The 17,241-nt window shown below is 42.2% G+C and overlaps 1 protein-coding gene across 6 annotated transcripts in view; it reads left to right on the top strand.

Annotated features, from left to right (window-relative positions):
• The first annotated feature begins 4,615 nt into the window (after positions 1-4,615).
• The window catches only part of CTBP1 (C-terminal binding protein 1), a 434,573-nt gene continuing 421,947 nt past the window's right edge, over positions 4,616-17,241 (top strand). For 2 of the 6 annotated variants that reach the window (XM_075194126.1, XM_075194124.1), the window contains exon 1: positions 4,623-4,695. The gene's annotated coding sequence lies outside the window, so the exon portion shown is untranslated. Of the gene's footprint in view, positions 4,696-6,246; positions 6,334-17,241 lie in introns of those variants that run through there. The other 4 variants (XM_075194130.1, XM_075194128.1, XM_075194131.1 and 1 more) reach the window with 3 other exon arrangements.

The raw sequence follows: 17,241 nt of genomic DNA, 5'->3' as shown, positions 1-17,241 counted from the left end.
TAAGTGATCTCCTCTTTTTAAAGACACTTTTTTCACCTTTCCCCTCCTTCTGGGATGTGGTCTCCAGGGGAGGCCTGTGACACATTTTACAACCACAATTTACATCTTCCCTGATTAATACCCAATGCTAAAATGTAACATATCTTTCCTGAGGAGGGTCACATGGACCCAATTTTATTATTAATAAATCCAATACAAATTTACCAATTTATAGATACCAAACATGTATAATACAAGTGGATTAGTTGATCTGACACGCATTTCCTCTTATTCCCTGAGTGACAGACAGCTTTATTCAACGTACCAGGTGCCCTTCTTCATCCTCTTTATGAATATGGCGTTGATCACTAATTATATAGATTGTAAGTGGTATTTTGGAAAGGGAATTGCATTTGTCTATACAAAATATAGCAAGCCATGCTCACACAGCTCATGACTTGTTGTGTAAGACTCCCTTGCTGGGAGATGGTTCCCTAACGTCTGTTCAGGTGCCAAAAACCAGTCCAGTACCAGGACACAGCTCACCCCAGGGGGCCTTTGAAACTGTTCTGTTACCCATAAGGTGCCAATGTTATCTGGTAGTTCTGGGGTCTGCAGAGCCACATTGAGTTAGGTCATTAACCATATGAGAAGAGAGCTTTGCATTTGCATTACTCCCTGACACAGAAAAACAAATTATAAATGGATTCATTTGTTATACAGTATTTACAATGCAGTCCCTGATGATTATGCTTTATTCACCACAGTTATGTTATTTGCTGATCCTTACAATTGTAATTCCTCCCTTTTCACTACAATAATTACAAATGAAAATAAAGTATGTAGGTTTAATTGTATCTAAAGACATGCTTAACCTATGGAAAATGACCAAAATAACCGAACTTGCAAATGTGTGAGCATGGAGCACAAACACAAGATTTTCATGGGCGAGAGTCAATGTAATTTTACATTTATGATATATGCAAAGCAGACACAAAAGATATACATATTTATGGCATATATTGATCTTGCTCTGCATAAACTACATTAGGAAACATATATTATAGTGTAAACTGGGTATTATATGGTTAAAAATAGGTCTCTATGGGGTGTATTTACTAAAATTTGGCGATAAGGCTGCTTTTCTAGATAGAAAATCACATATCGCTGCAATCTATCAGACAAAGGGGAGCTGAGAGACACTTGGCCTAGAGTGATACCGGCACAGAGTGGTAAAGGTGAAGGACTGGGACAGTCTCAGATCACATGTGCATGTGTGACCCAGTTCCCACATGCACAGTGTAAATTGAAGCCCAGACTTGTAAAAAAAAAACTAATTACATTTAAAAAAATAGTAAAAAAAAAAACAAGATTAAAAATATAAAAAAAATGTAAAATATATTTAAAAACTATTCTCTAAATTAAACAATGCTTCTGTTATCGGCATCCTCAGATGATGATAACAGTAGAAGGATTACACCGTTACTTGCGTTACTTTCCACGAGGAAGCTTACCAGTGGCGGAGGCAGCCACAACAATAGCGCTGCTCTAATCAGTGGTCACCCCTTGATGTATAGAGAGATGTACTATCTCCAGCGGGGGGTTAGGACGTTTCACCCTTTAATAAATAAGCCCCTATGTCACTAATGATCACAGGTGACAGTGCAGCTTTTCTTGTAACAGAACCATCCTTAGCATCTTTTTGATTATATTTATTTAGATTGATTCCAGATAACTGTGCTCCCTCACAACCCAGTGACGTTTTAAATTACCTTTATCATGCCTCATCCAGTAATCAGGAATGCAACCTTTATTTGTAGAGCGTATATAAAGGTCTTTGCTAGACAATACACTGCTGAATGTATTCTGTCAGGCATTTTTTATTTGTTTGTGAATTGCCAGTTTATAAACAGAGTATTTTATTTTATCTACTTTTTTTTGGAAGAGTGTTTATAAAATGTGTCTAATGGTCATTTGAGTATCCTGATAATTAAAGAGACATCATCTGTCCAGTTTACATTCCTTCCACAGTGCTTCAACATACTTGACAAAGGAAAAGGATGGAGCGTGTACATTCGACAGTGGATCCAAAGGCTGGGTACACACTACAGAAAATTTTTCCTGATGCAATATCATCATCATCATCAACATTTATTTATATAGCGCCACTAATTCCGCAGCGCTGTACAGAGAACTCACTCACATCAGTCCCTGCCCCATTGGAGCTTACAGTCTAAATTCCCTCACAAACATACACGTACACAGACTAGGGTGAATTTGTTAGCAGCCAATTAACCTACTAGTATGTTTTTGGAGTGTGGGAGAAAACCCACGCAAACACAGGGAGAACATACAAACTCCTCACAGATAAGGCCAGGGTCGGGAATTGAACTCATGACCCCAGTGCTGTGAGGCAGAATTGCTAACCACTTAGCCACAGTGCTGCCCTGATATTGGTAATGATTTTACCAACGTCTGAAAGTAACGATCAGCATGCCGATTCATGTGTACACACCAAACACGTTTTACCTTCAGATCTGTGCTCTTCATCGGTCATAACCTTCAGCTAAAAAGCTTGTGACTCTGTAAACTCTATGAAGATCCCCCTACACTGCTGGCCGTGAGTGCATACACACTGCAGAATTAGCCCAACATCATTCTATCGTTTATAGAGATTTTTAGTCCGCTTATAAAATCAAATCAAGCAATAGGATGAGCTTTGATTCGATAAAACATGATCGTGGTAGCATACACACCAATGCCGTATTGGACCTAAAATGTTTATCATGTGATTTAGCATGATAATCAGGCGAAAAACCTGTAGTGTGTACCCAGCCTAACTGTTCTATTGACCCCCCCCCCCAAAAAAGTTAATACTTACACTTTAATAAGAATCTACTCCAGAAAACAAAATCTGTCTTTATAAAGCATCATGCAAATTCCTTTTATGCACATTCTTTAAATCACAACAACATTGAAACATCTGGTAAACATAAAACTCTATCACTCTGACACATTTATCAAAATTATATTGGACCATGACTGACCTATTGTCATGTGACAAACAAGGTGTTTCGTAAAAGACTGAAATTGAAACAAATAGTTATGGTAGAGCTAGACAAGAATCAGGGCGTGTGAATATGAATACAATCGCCATTAAATCACCAGCAGTGTCACACTGATGGTGCTTTTAACATAATGCGAACATTTAAAAAATTAGGATTTATTAAACCACTTGTCGAATGCTAACTTTGTATGCATGTTCACTTGTTGTGAAGTTGGAGCAGTCCTTGGATACAACAAAGCAACACTGCTCGTAACCCTATTGGCACTGGAGTGTGCAAAACCTTAGCCAGGACGAACGCAACGTGACTTTGCCAAGGAGCAAAGTGCAGCGGTGTGGTGACAAAGCTGCCACGGGATTCTTTTTATTTTCGTGGCACACCAATGTTAAAATATTGTGATAAGTAAAACCATAATCATCAATACAAAACTATATGTGTGAAAATCAGTTAATCACAGATGTGACATCTTGGATAGTTTTGAAACTATTTTGAATGTTTTTTGTTTTTTTTTTAAATTTGAACACCGGATATTTTTGTATTTGAACTTGAGGTTCTAGTGGGAGATTCAGTTTGGCACGAGGTTGCGTGATTCAATTCGGCGCAAGGTGTCTCAGGAACGTCCGGGGCGACACCACGTGCCGATGTTATTGAGAGGTGCGAGGAAAAATGACTGGAGATTCCTACCGTAATTGCTGGCAACATTTACAGCCGGACATCGCGGTGATGTCCGTGCGCCATATAGGAGAGAATTGAATCCCCAAGTTTGCTGTTCACACAGAAAACTCTATGTATATGTAGTAGCCATTATCAAATTTATCTCAAAATTTTAGTCCACCTAAAGTTTGAGAATAAACAGCAAATTTTCGACATATTCAATTGTTAGCGTTACACTGAAAAGTAACGCGGCGTGCGCACTATTACCGTAAATACCGTTATTACGGTACTTTTCATGCCGGATTTCAGCTCGCAGCTCAAGGAGCTGTGAACTGAAATCCGGCTTAGTATTACCGTGATAACGGTAATACTTTTAACGCCGCGGGAAAACCCAACAATTGAATATGCCCCTTAGATCCGATTCGACAAACCCCTTTCAAACAAATGTGCAACTATATAAATAAATGGTGATGATGATGGAGTGCTATTTACACAACTTATTTGCTACTAATAACAACACAACTCGCCAAGAGCTTCTGCAGCAGCTGAAGTACTCCCTTTCCGCACTCTCTAATCTCTAATTTATGCAGTGTGATACACATATCTGTAGTTTAGCAGTCAACACCTATTATGTACCTATAAAACTGACGTTTGTACAGATAACAATCCACTCTCTGGCCCCTGCCCATTGCAGCCAAGCCCACCACCCAGAAGCAATCCAGCAGCACCACCCCGCCGCAAGTTCCATCTGCCACCCCCCACCCCACCTGCCCAACACTACCCAAAACCTAAGTGACACCAAAGCCTCTGCTAAACTTTGCAGAAGTGGCTGAGTGTCCCTCTGTGCGCCTGTGGAGGCTGCCAGAGAGGAGTAAGGTGGTTGCAGATAGCAGCGTGGACTTGTTAATCTCAGCCTGATCTTGTCAGTGTACAGCAGAGCAGAGGCAAACGCGAAGCGAGAGACGCGGACAACTCCGGCTTGGGCAGCGTTCCAAAGGTTTGCAATCTGTTCTCTCTCCCCCCCCCTGCCTGACACTGTGACACCCCCCTGCAGCTCATACACCCGCACCCCTTACCCTCTCCATCCCACCCCTCCGTGATGAGCCTGTTTTACCCCCCTCCTGCGTGTCCGTGGAGTGTGTGTGTGTGTGTGTGTGTGTGTGTGTGTGTACACTGTGGATGTTACATCTAAGAGGAGGAGGAAGAATAATACAACAAAAAAAAAAAAACATCCTCAAGAAGAATAAACCGTGTGGGTTCTCCATGCAAATGACCGCTATGCTTGTAACAAAAGCCTTGATGTGGAGCTGGGGGGGAAAGAAATGATCTGACAATGTAACAACCTCAGGCCACTCGCCATATTTTTGTTTATTCATATTCAATTCCAATCTCCCCCCCCCCCTTTTCTCTCTCTTTTCCCTGACACGCTTGAATCTCCATGCTTGCCATTATTTTGCTTTTTTTTCTTCTGCATCCCCCTGTCGATCAACGTTATTATTATGATGTTATTATTATAATTGTGTTTCCTGGGGAAGATGGGGAGGTGGTGGTGGTGGAGAGTTTTAGTGGGGATGTGTGCAAGAATGTTTTACTATATGCAGCTCTCTGTGCCCATACTTTAGTTGTGATAGCTAAAGAAACATGTCAGTTGATAGAGATGCCAAAGGAAAAAAGAGAGAGAGAGAAATGTTTTTATTGCTCCCAGCTTCTAATCCATTATGATCCTTTTGTTGGTAGTTTATGGTCATCCAGAGATGTACTAAATAAGTCTATATATCACTCAGAGGATCAGGGAGACTTCTTAGTTTATTACACTACTAATAAAATGAGTCAAATGGGATGATACAAGTTAGATGGCAAGCTCTTCGGACAAGTAGCTGTTTCAGTTTGGCGGCTGTACAGATATTTAAGCGCACTAATTTGCTGCACAGGGGTGAGCATTGGACGTGGTTATTGTACTCTGTTACACATTGAGAATTAACCCCTCTGTTGCTAGGGAACATGTAAGGCTGGCTTGGATCTTTCTGCCACATTGACAGCATGGATGAGGTTAAAATTTAAGAGTAGATCCAAGTGTTAAGCCAAGGGTTTGAAAGGTGCATGTAGAAATAAGAGTCGAAAGGCTCTTCGGGATGTGAAGTGTGGATTCTGGCAGCGATTTGCTATCATGGAAGCAAAATAATTACTGTCAAAATAACTAGACATCGTTTCATTGTCAGCAGGAGGGATGAATAGTTAGTTCTTGTTGGGGAAGCTGCGGGAGGACCTTACAGGGGTGTGTGCCCCAGCATGGAGGGGGCATTTGATAACAATAAAGAGATTTTAATAGGATTTCTTAGTGGGTGAGTTGATTAGGCAGCAACGAAAGTGGATTTTGTTTGGGGGGGCTGAGTGTGTCCGTGACAACATGGAGAGGCTTCGGTTTTGAAAGGACAGTGATGTCTATCGGTGGTCACTGCTTCAGGCTAATGTGTTGGGAGGTACAAGTGCCAGAGATGTTGACAGATCACATAGCAGAGAAGAAGGTGCCCCACCGTTATGTTTCGCTTATCTATTAACTGAACATCTTGTGTGTTATTGTTTGGATCCTCACGGAATGCAGACGTGTTGGTGTGAATGGAATTATGCATGTACTGTAAGTATGATTTTTCTTTTCTGTTGATCACGTACCAAAGCACAGAGAATTGCAGTATTTTGTCGTGCAGTCACTCTCATTGATTAAGGCGCACTGCCGAACTCGTAAGGGGAGGACATGTTGGAAAGTTTTCTTTTCTTGCATTGACTGACTAGTATAATTGTAGAATAAAATGACTAAAAAAAAAGAATAATGGAACTACCATGGCGACAGATATGATATGTGGCCATTCGTGAATAGATTGTCATTATTCAGCAATAAATAACTGACATTTACAAGGTGGGATGCTATCACATGTCCAGGTTTGGAATGTTTCAGTCCCTCAGTTCTCTAGTATTATGGTACAGCAATATAGCAGTTATATTGGTTTGTTACAGAGGATGATACTATGTGAATGTTTTATGCTTTTGGAGTTTGTTGTCTAAAGTGGGTCAGAGAGACTGTTTACACACTAATGCAGTTAACGTGCTTATCATACGATTCACGACCGTTTGGTCAGATATTGCAAGAGTGTGTACACTCCCACGATCATGTTTTATCGTACCAAAGGACATCACATCTTTTGGTTTGGTTTTATAAACTTCCTAAAAATCACGATTAACCATGGAACTGAGTCGGGCAAATGTGGAAGTGTGAACGCACTCACAACCAGCAGCGTAGGCAGATATCTGAGTGTGTACGGAGTCACGATCTTTTCAGCAGATGGTTATGAGAGATGAAGAGCACAGATCTGAAGGTAAATCGTGTAGGTGTGTACACATGAATCTGCATGCTCATCGGGACTTTCAGTCGTTGGTGAAATCTTTACAGAAATCGCATCTGAAGTGAGAGTGCATAGATGTGCAGCACGGTGACTAAGTGGTTAGCACTTCTGCCTCACAGCGCTGGGGTCATGAGTTCAATTCCCATCCATGGCCTTATCTGTGTGGAGTTTGTATGTTCTCCCTGTATTTCCGTGGGTTTCCTCTGGGTGCTCCGGTTTCCTCCCACACTCCAAAAACATACTAGTAGGTTAATTGGCTGCTATCAAAATTGACCCTAGTCTCTGTGTGTGTGTGTGTGTGTGTGTGTGTGTGTTAGGGAATTTAGACTGTAAGCTCCAATGGGGCAGGGACTGATGTGAGTGAGTTCTCTGTGCAGCGCTGCGGAATCAGTGGCGCTATACAAATAAATAGGGATGATGATGTGTACCCAGCTTAAGTATTTTTTATGGGGGCAGAGGTACAACACTGAGCACACACAATACGTTACATTTGTCAAATTCCGGCTGTGCTTTTCCCAAGCCTCTTTAGATTCAGATTCATTTCTGGCTATCAAAACACACAAACGGATAAAACGAGTAGAGGCGCATTTTGGCATTTATGGATTGGGTACCACCACTTATACAAAGTAAAGAGAGTGATACTTGCAATAATTGCACATTTAGGCAACATATAAAGATACTCAGAGAAGCTGAGGTTTTTTGTTGAAAGAATCCACAGGTAGAAAGCAGAGAGACACTTGGTGCTGAGTTTAGAAAGAGCTGCGAGACAGTGAGACACTTGGCGGCTTTACAAATGTGTACAACCTAAAACTGAGCAGAATGGGTAAAATTCAGTGAGGATGGATTTATGCAGTGATGGATAACAGGCGGCCCTCGGGCCGCACGCGGCCCTTCATGTCTTTACCTGCGGCCCTGACTCCTTTCTGCTTTATTGTCAGATGTGTTTGTTATAGCTTGTAACGCTTGTTTATAATGACTGCTGATAAGTTATTACAGATAGGTGTATATTTCTTTAATTAAATACATTGTTTTAACTTATTACTGAGATTAAAAGTAATGTGCGGCCCTTTTTGAAGGTTAGAGGTTTAGTTAATTAACATTGTTTCGCGTAGGGGTATATTTAGAGCTATAATTCTCGCTCAATTTTGCTCTATATTTTGTTTAGATGTTGGGATTGGCTACATGTTGGCCTAATCTCTCCCACTTTATACTTGTCAGCATATAAACATGTACGAGGTGGCTGATCTGAAACGTTCTGAGCTGCGATTAATATTTTAATTCTGATTGGCTGCAGATTCTGTCCACTTCCACTTCATCTCCTGCACATCTGTGTGTAGCCAATTTTGAAGAACGAATGCAATAGGTGCTCTGATTCTCTTCAAATGCACCTACAATTATGTTAAAAGTTGCCAAAAATGTGTGGGGATTTTGAGGCATTTTTCATGCTTTGACCTAGGCTCAAAGGGCCTGATTCATTAAGCAAGCAAAGTAAAACAAAAAAGGAGTAAGTTTGCTCCTGGACAAACCATGTTACAGTGCAAGGGGTGCAAATTAGTTTATTATTTTGCACATAAGGAAAATACTGGCTGTTTTTTCCCGTAGCACACAAATACTTGATAGGTTTATTTTTACACTGAAGTTTAAAGTTGATCTAGGACATGTCCTACCCCAACTATAAACCTGTCCCCACATTTTAAATTTACCTCCCCTCCAATGCAACATGATTTTGCCAAGGTGCAAATTTACTCCTTTTTAATGACTCAGGTCCAAAATGTGTGTAAAAGTGCACTGCTGGTGAGAATACGTACTATCAGTGTAAAGATGTTAGATCATATCGGACTCGTCCCAGGCAATGTATACATTAGTTGGCCCATACTCTGTTAAAACACTAAACCTGTGGGTTATGACCACAAATGGGAGTCATGGAATTTGTTTTTGGGGTCCCCGATTGTCTGATATAATATACATTCTATTGAGAACCTCTACTTAAACCCTTCATAACCAGAGGGTTTTTACCACTTCTTGACCAGAGGTTTGGTGATTACAGGGAATAACTTTATATGGTCGTTATGTGGCCATATAAAGAGAAAATGGTCAAAAAAGAGACTTTTCCATAGTTCTTCCTATAGCTATATTCATCCAAAATCCACAACCGCAAATATTTACAACACACTTTAGTCACCTCTATCGCCCGAGTATAGCGACACATTGGTCTGGCATAGGGTGCAAGGACAAAGCTGGACGTGGTATTTTCCTTTTTTGATGATTCTGGGTTGTGTTTGCACTGGGATACAATGTGCCATTCTGCTAAGCTTGGAAGAAGGGAGTGGACTGTATGGTCAAAGGTGGAAGACAGATTTTGTGGGAGTTACCGTCATTAAGTGTTACGCTTACTAATTTTTCTGCAGGTGTACTACACTCACGCGGAATGCATAAGCTCCACACACAATGCATTACATGGTCTCATCATGCTTGGTTAAGGTAAAATGTGAGGTTTTTTTACATGAATTCTTTTAATTTTATATTTATTTACATTATTTACTTCTAAATATTTTTTCAGCTTTGTGTACAGTCATGGCCCAAAGTTTAGTTAATGACACAAATATTACTTTTCACAAAGTCTGCTGCCTCAGTTTTTATGATGGCAGTTTGCATATACTCCAGAATGTCATGAAAAGTGATCAGATGAATTTCAATTAATTTCAAAGTCCCTCTTTGCCATGACAATGAACTTTAGCCCAAAAACAACATTTCCACTGCATTTCAGCCCTGCCACAAAAGGACCAGCTGACATCAGTCAGTGATTCTCCCACCAACACAGGTGAGAGTGTTGATGAGGACAAGGCTGGAGATCGCTCTTTCATGCTGATTGAGTTAGAATAACAGATTGGAAGCTTTACAATGAGGGTGGTGCTTGAAATCATTGTTCTTCCTCTGTTAACTATGGCTAACTGCTAGGAAACACGTGCAGTCATCATTGCTTCGCACAAAAAGGTCCTCACAGGCAAGGATATTGCTGCTAATAAAATTGAACCTAAATCAACCATTTATCGGATCATCAAGAACTTCAAGGAGAGATGTTCAGTGGTTGTGAAGAAGGCTTCGGGGCATCCAAGAACGTCCAGCAAACGCCAGGACTATCTCCAAAGGTTGATTCAGCTGCAGGATCAGGGCACCACCAGTGCAGAGTTTGCTCAGGAATGGCAGCAGGCAGGTGTGAGTGCATCTGCACGCACAGTGAACTGAAGACTTTTGGAGGATGGCCTGGTGTCAAGAAGGCCAGGAAAGAAGTCACTTCTCTCCAGGAAAAACATCAGGGACAGAGTAATATTCTGCAAAAGGTACAGGGATTGGACTGATGAGGACTGGGATAAAGTCCCCTTTCAGATTGTTTGGAGCATCTGAAAAAACACCAAGGGAATGGGCTCACTCACAGCCATGAATAAAGAATGGTACCAATACATCCTCCAAGAACAACTTCTTCCAACCATCCAAGAACAGTTTGGTGATGAATAATGCCTTTTCCAGCATGATGGAGCACCTTTACGTAAGGCAAAAGTGATGAATAAGTGGCTCAGGGATCAAAACATCGAAATTTTGGGTCCATGTCAGGAAACTCCCCAGACCTTAATCCCATTGAGAACTTGTGGTCAATCCTCAAGAGGTGGGTGGACAAACAAAAATCCACAAATTCTTACAAACTCCAAGCATTGCTTAGGCAAGAATGGGCAGCCATCAGTCAGTATGTGGCCCAGAAGTTGATTGACAGCATGCCAGGGCGAATTGCAGAGGTCTTCAAAAAGAAGGGTCAACACTGCAAATATTGACTCTTTGCATAAACTTAATGTAATTGTCAATAAAAACCTTTGACAATTATGAAATGCTTGTAATTTTACTTCAGTATACCATAGCAACATCTGACAAAAAGGTCTAAAAACATTGAAGCAGCAAACTTTGTGAAAATCAATACTTGTGTCATTCTCAAAACTTTTGGCTTGACTGTAGATTCCATATATTTTGGCTGAGTCTGATATACCTGCAAACTAACATTATTGTGATCTGGGGCTATCTGTACCTAATATCAACTTGCATGCAACCTGTGATTAGATCCTGGTGACATTGGATCTAAGGTTATGAGTGTCGGGGAGACCCGATTTACGCCTTTCTCTCAGAGGGAATACCTGGTGATGTCATCATGAGCTTTGATGCACTTTCAATGGTAACTAACACTTTGTATGTAGGAAACAACTTCTAAGCCATCTACAAGATTAGGTTTAATGAAATCGTTGACACTCTGTACTCATAGGTAGTCATCGGGGTTCCAATACATTGTGTGTATAAGTTGCTTAACATATCAATCAATAACGCACACAGCTAGAGCAAAAAAAATTAACATGTAAATAAAAATTCAGTATTTAGCTCTTGGACTGTGCAAATTAGAATGTTACATAAGAACTAAACTAAGAGAAAATATATTTTCATATGTTTTAGAGGTAGTACCTTTACTTCACTTTTATTCATCCAGAAGTGGCTCATTAATTGTTGTCATATTTGCATGAAAATCTGTTTTGCTTTTCAAGCCGCTGCCTTGGATGAATAAGTAAACTAATTTATGAGCTATAGAAACTGGAGTGGACCAGTGTTGTTCATTAACTCAAAATAAAGTAAACAGGCCAGGTTGGGTAGCACAGGGGGTCTTGTTGACCCTTTATCCATAAAACCGGATGCTACAGAGGGGGAGGAGTTACCACCAGTTGGAGGCTGTCCCTATGGTTCTACCATTGCTAAGTTGGCTGGATGGCACACTCCCTATTTTCAGTGCTAGCGATTGGCTGCAATTTGTTGATGGGTCTTTTCTTGGCCCTGCCTTTTAAAAATAGTGAACCTGCTTCTGACTAATGTGGGTTATGGTCACTTGGATTAGTGGATAGGAAGGCAGCATGGGTCCTACGCACATCTGTCTTCTCGCCAACTCAAACTCAATCTTTCAAAAACTGAATTAATAATATTCCCACCCAAAAATAGAAGCTTCCTGCCTGGCATTTCTATTTCTGTTGATAACATGACCATAAATCCCACCCCGCAAGCTCGTTGCCTAGGTGTAATCCTTGACTCACAACTGTCGTTTATTCCCCACATCAACTCTATATCTAAATCATGTTACATACACCTAAAGAACATTTCCAGAATACGCACATATCTGACACAAGACACTGTAAAAACCCTAATTCATGCACTCATCATCTTCCGCATCGACTATTGCAATTCCCTCCTTACTGGTCTTCCCAAAGTCAGACTTGAACCCCTATAATCTATTTTGCATGCAGCGGCTAGATTGATTTTCCTTGTAAACCGTTCTTCCTCTGCTGAGCCACTCCGTCAGCCTCTACATTGGTTGCCTGTATTTCAACAGATCCAATATAAAATTCTTCTACTATCATACAAGGCCATCAACAAAATTGCACGACATACATTTCCTCACTTGTCTCACAATATCTCCCCACTCGACACCTCCATTCTGCACAAGATCTACGTCTCTCCTCCACTCTCATCACATCTTCCCATTCTCGGTTACAGGACTTTTTTCGAGCTGCACCCACTTTGTGGAATTCCCTCCCACGCACAATAAGACTTTCCTCTAGTCTTCAAACCTTCAAGCGTTCACTGAAAACCCACCTCTTCAGACAAGGTTATGATATTCCTCAACCACCATCTTAATCTCCCTAGATTACCCTATTACCTTCCTCTACACTGCTAACGCAAGACAACAACCCTCTGACCAACGTTGCTACACACACAGCCCACTCAATACTTTTACCTTTGCGTTTTAGCTGGTCCATTGTGCAATATGATGTAGCACATGCCCTTGTGTTTCTAACTCCCATTGTCCTATAGATTGTAAGCTTGTGAGCAGGGTTCTCTTACCTCTCTGTCTGTATGTATTACCCAGTATGGTTTTATCAATGTTTGTTCCTAATTGTAAAGCGCTACGGAATCTGCTGGCGCTATATAAATAAATGTTGATGATGATGATCTGTGACATTCATCTCGTTATGCCAGCCTTAATCAACACCATTGTGGCAGTGTTGTTATAAAGATCCCCTGGGAGATGTTGCTTTTAGAAGGATACTGGGGGAGAGATGATATTTTTTTGGGGTGGCCTATTTAGTTTCAAACAATGGACAAAGTTCAAGTAAGAAACTATATTTGTATTCATGTATATTCAGCGATACATCACATTAACTTAAATCTGAGGGCTTTGTACTCTTTTTATTTATGATCTTGCCTGCGTTGTCATAATCTTTGTAATTACTAACGTTTATTAATTCGTTTATAAGCTCTCATGAGCAGGACCCTCCCTACCCTCGTTTTAAATCCTGCATTTATTTTGTGTACCGTGTATAATAATTATCGATGATATCATCAGTGATGTAATAATGTTTGATATGTTCTATGTGATGTCCCCATGTTATTGCTTTTTTTCCGTTATCATCAAAGATTTCTCTGTTTTTCTAAGTCAGTGCTGGATTTAGCACTGTTTTTCATTGTTTCATTGCCCTATAGATGTGCTCTGATATTTATTATTATTATTGTTTATCCTATGAGTGCCAAGCGGCACTGCAGTGGGGGCACAGGCTGGTGCAATCATTTTTTTCGGGGCCACTGGCTTTGTTGAATGTGTTGCGCTCAGGCTTTATATAATATGCTGTTCATTTGGGCTATATAATATATTTAATATTTCCAGCAGTCACCTGCAAGTCTTTGTTAGAGATGATGCCTGTACCTGCCTTTGTGCACAGCCCAACCTCTCTTTAATGACATAACTACTGGCTCCTAGCTTTCAGATAAGTTCGCCCAGGCCTGCCTAAACATATACTAGACAAAATGCGGCAGATCTGGGAAAATCTATGATTGCAGAACATGTGTAAGTCACTTTCCTTTTTCCATTTATCGCTTTCGTACATAGAAATTGATTCCTCATATATAGTTTTTAAAATAAGTGCTTAGGTTTTATTAGCTTAATTCCACATTAAACAAGCGCTACTGTTTATTACAGGTCAGATCTACTTAGTAAGAATTTACTGCAAACTAAAATTGTGGTATCTTGCCAATCATCACCGCCTCCTTGAGTAACACAATATCATCCGAAGTGCTGCACAACTTCATAGTGCGTTGGCAAAAAGAACAGTTTTTACAAGTTGCTTAAGTTGAAAAAGACATTTATGGTATCGGTGATTGTACCTTTCTCGCAGCAGTGTCCGATGCAAGGTTTGGACATATATAATGTATGCGTTTTTCAGTTGTATCACTTGCTCCAGCTACAGGGTAGGTGTAAGTGCCAATTACTAGTGATAGCGACTGTGTATGCCTGCCACAGCATGTGTTTGCATTTTATTTACAGTACGCATTGAGAACAACGATTATATTATCAACAGGGGACGATCATTGAATACTTTTTTTTTTCTGTGCGTACTGCTGGGACTTATAGTGCACATATGTATCATTTGTATTTTGCAGTGTGACGTGTCTGTCTCAATACGGCAAGGGCCGTATATGTAGAGCGCGCCTACACCCGTGTTTAACAAGAGACGTTTTCTCAGATTGTTTTTTAAAAACGTAATTTACGCTTGCTTTGTGTGCTTTAATGAATCAGGCCCTGTGTGTTAATCAGTGGTCGAAGTGGGCCGGCATACACTTCTCCTATTGCTTTCATTGTAAAACTGTAAAATTCCATTCACTTATATTTTCCATACTGCCAGTTCTGAATTTCCACTTGGACCGCTACTGTCAGTGTCAACATTTTGTGAAGTCAATGTTAATGTAAGGTTTTGTTTGGCTCCTTTTATGTGTAATTCTGAATATCTGTGTTATTTAAAGCTGCACTACAACCTATGTATAAGATTTTGTTAAGGTGCCCCACTCCCTAACCAGAGCCCTGGGAAAAAAGGACTTTATGGAATACAGAGCCGACAAATCAGTTTAATTCACCAACTTAAAATGATGGGCAAATGGGGGGGGAGCTCAGTGGGAGGTCCAGTCTATTTTTGTAGCTTATTATTGGTCCAACCGCTCACACCCTACGACCCTCCAACCCGCCCCCACAACCCGGCAGCCTATCAGTTCACTAGGAACCAATGACAACTGGATTCACAGTGATGTCAGTAGTTCATTTTGAAGTGCTAGATCAAAGATTTACTTTATAGAAGTGTCACTGGTTTCACTTATGATTTTTTTCATGTACTTATTGCAATAACTACTGTACTTTTTGTGTCTTGTACTTTTGTGAAGTTGTTAATAAAGTTGCAGAAGACAGGAAACAAAAAACTGACGGGGGTAGATTTGTCTAACCTTCTAAATACAATTAGTGTTGCCCACAGCGACCAATCAAATTCTAGCTATCATTTATCCCATACATTCTAGAAAATGATAGCTAGAATTTGATTGGTTGCTTTTTCATTTTAAGAAGGTTTGGTACAACTACGCATTGGTGAGGTGTATGCTGCTAGTGTAAGATATGCTCTGTAATACCCCATTCATACTGCACCAAAAACCCGGGTTTTTGCAGAGGCACGCTGAAAAACCCGGGTCTTGGTGCAGTATGAATAGTCCAACTGTGGAGATGGTGCCCGAGAAGCGGGCGAAGGTGCCCGCCATCGCTATGCCCCTGGAGGGGCTGAAGATGTGCCTGGCGCCCGGGAAGGGGATGAAGAGTCCCCTGGTAGCTGAGCCCTGCAAGCGGGTGAAGAAAGAAGAGGAGAAGTACTTACCCGTCCATCGATCCAGCGGCGGTGAGTATGACTTTCTTCCTGCAGGTCCCGTGCGCGGGGGAAGGATGAGCCAATCAGGGCTCATCTTTCCCTGCTGGCCAATCAGCGGCCGGATGCGCGAGCCAATCGCGGCTCGCGCCCGGCCATTCAAAAGATTGGCGCCGACGCGAGCCAATCAGCGCTCGCGCCTGCTGATGACGTCACGCCGGCGACTATATAAGTCGCCGGGTGGCGCCATTTTGCCAGAAGTCCGTCGGCGGAGAAGAGATAGGACGTCTCTTCACGACGTCCAGCAACAAGACCAGCGGCAGCGGCGGCAGGGGGCCCTTGTAAGGGCCGTGAGCTACCCTGCCGCCCGAAGACTCCAATCAAGCGGAGATCGTCGGCGGGGAGCCCTTGTAAGGGCTGAGAGCGCCCCCGCCAAGCACCCCTCAACAGCGCCGAAGAGGAGAAGAGGCGCCGCCGGCTGGAGGGTCTGGAAGACCCGGAGAAAGAAGCAGAAGACGGCGTGGCAAGTTGAGTATCCTGCGCAGAGCAGGTAAGTATACTCAGCTTTAATTCGGGCACTAGGCCCGTGGGCACAGTCGGGCACAAGGCCCGTGGCACCGTGAAGTAGGGGCACAAGGCCCAGGGACCTGGGCACTAGGCCCTGATAAAGTTAGTGGGCCAGTAGGCCATTGTATTGATATAGAAGGGGACAAGCCCCTATTAGACAGGGGGCGTGGGAGCCCCAGTTACAAGGGCACAAGGCCCTTAGGTAGTGAGTGGCCTAGAGGCCATAGGAAGGCCAGAGGGCCTGGTTAGAGGCTGGTAGCCTGTAGGCTATTAAGGGCACAAGGCCCTCAGTCAGTCAGGGAGGCCACAGGCCTCAGGCAGGGGCTAGGACCCCTAGGTAGTAGGGCACAAGGCCCTAGTTAGTGGGCTCAAAGCCCTGAGGTAGAGAGGGGGCTGAGGCCCATGAAACAGAGCAGAAGGCTCTGTGTGTAGCTGGGCAGAGACCCATGGTGTGTAGGGCATAAGGCCCTGGTGGTGTGTGGTAGAGGCGTGAGAGCCTCGTGAGTGTAGGCGCGGTCCTGTGTGAGGTGAGCACACGTGGTTAGGAGTTACAGTAGAGCGGAGGCTCCTGTGGTGCTGTAGCAACCTGCTGGTTGGCTAACAGCGGTGTGTTCGGGTAAGTAGCGTGCAAGGTACTGTATACTGTATTTATTCTGTCTGTGTGGCGAGTGTAGTTTACATTACAGTATTTTGGGTGTGCTATATAACTGTGTCCAGGGGCAAGACGTCAGGCCCCCATTAAAGGTAGGCTCTTGTTCCTGTGGTTTTCCTGTGCTAACCCGTGTTGTTGGGACAAGTGTAGTTACCAGCATACACATAGTC

This window comes from Mixophyes fleayi, chromosome 1 (assembly GCF_038048845.1).
Source record: "Mixophyes fleayi isolate aMixFle1 chromosome 1, aMixFle1.hap1, whole genome shotgun sequence".
NCBI lineage: Eukaryota > Metazoa > Chordata > Amphibia > Anura > Limnodynastidae > Mixophyes > Mixophyes fleayi.
The sequence above is the reverse complement of the archived record's forward strand: the minus strand, read 5'-3'. Positions and strand labels throughout refer to the sequence as shown.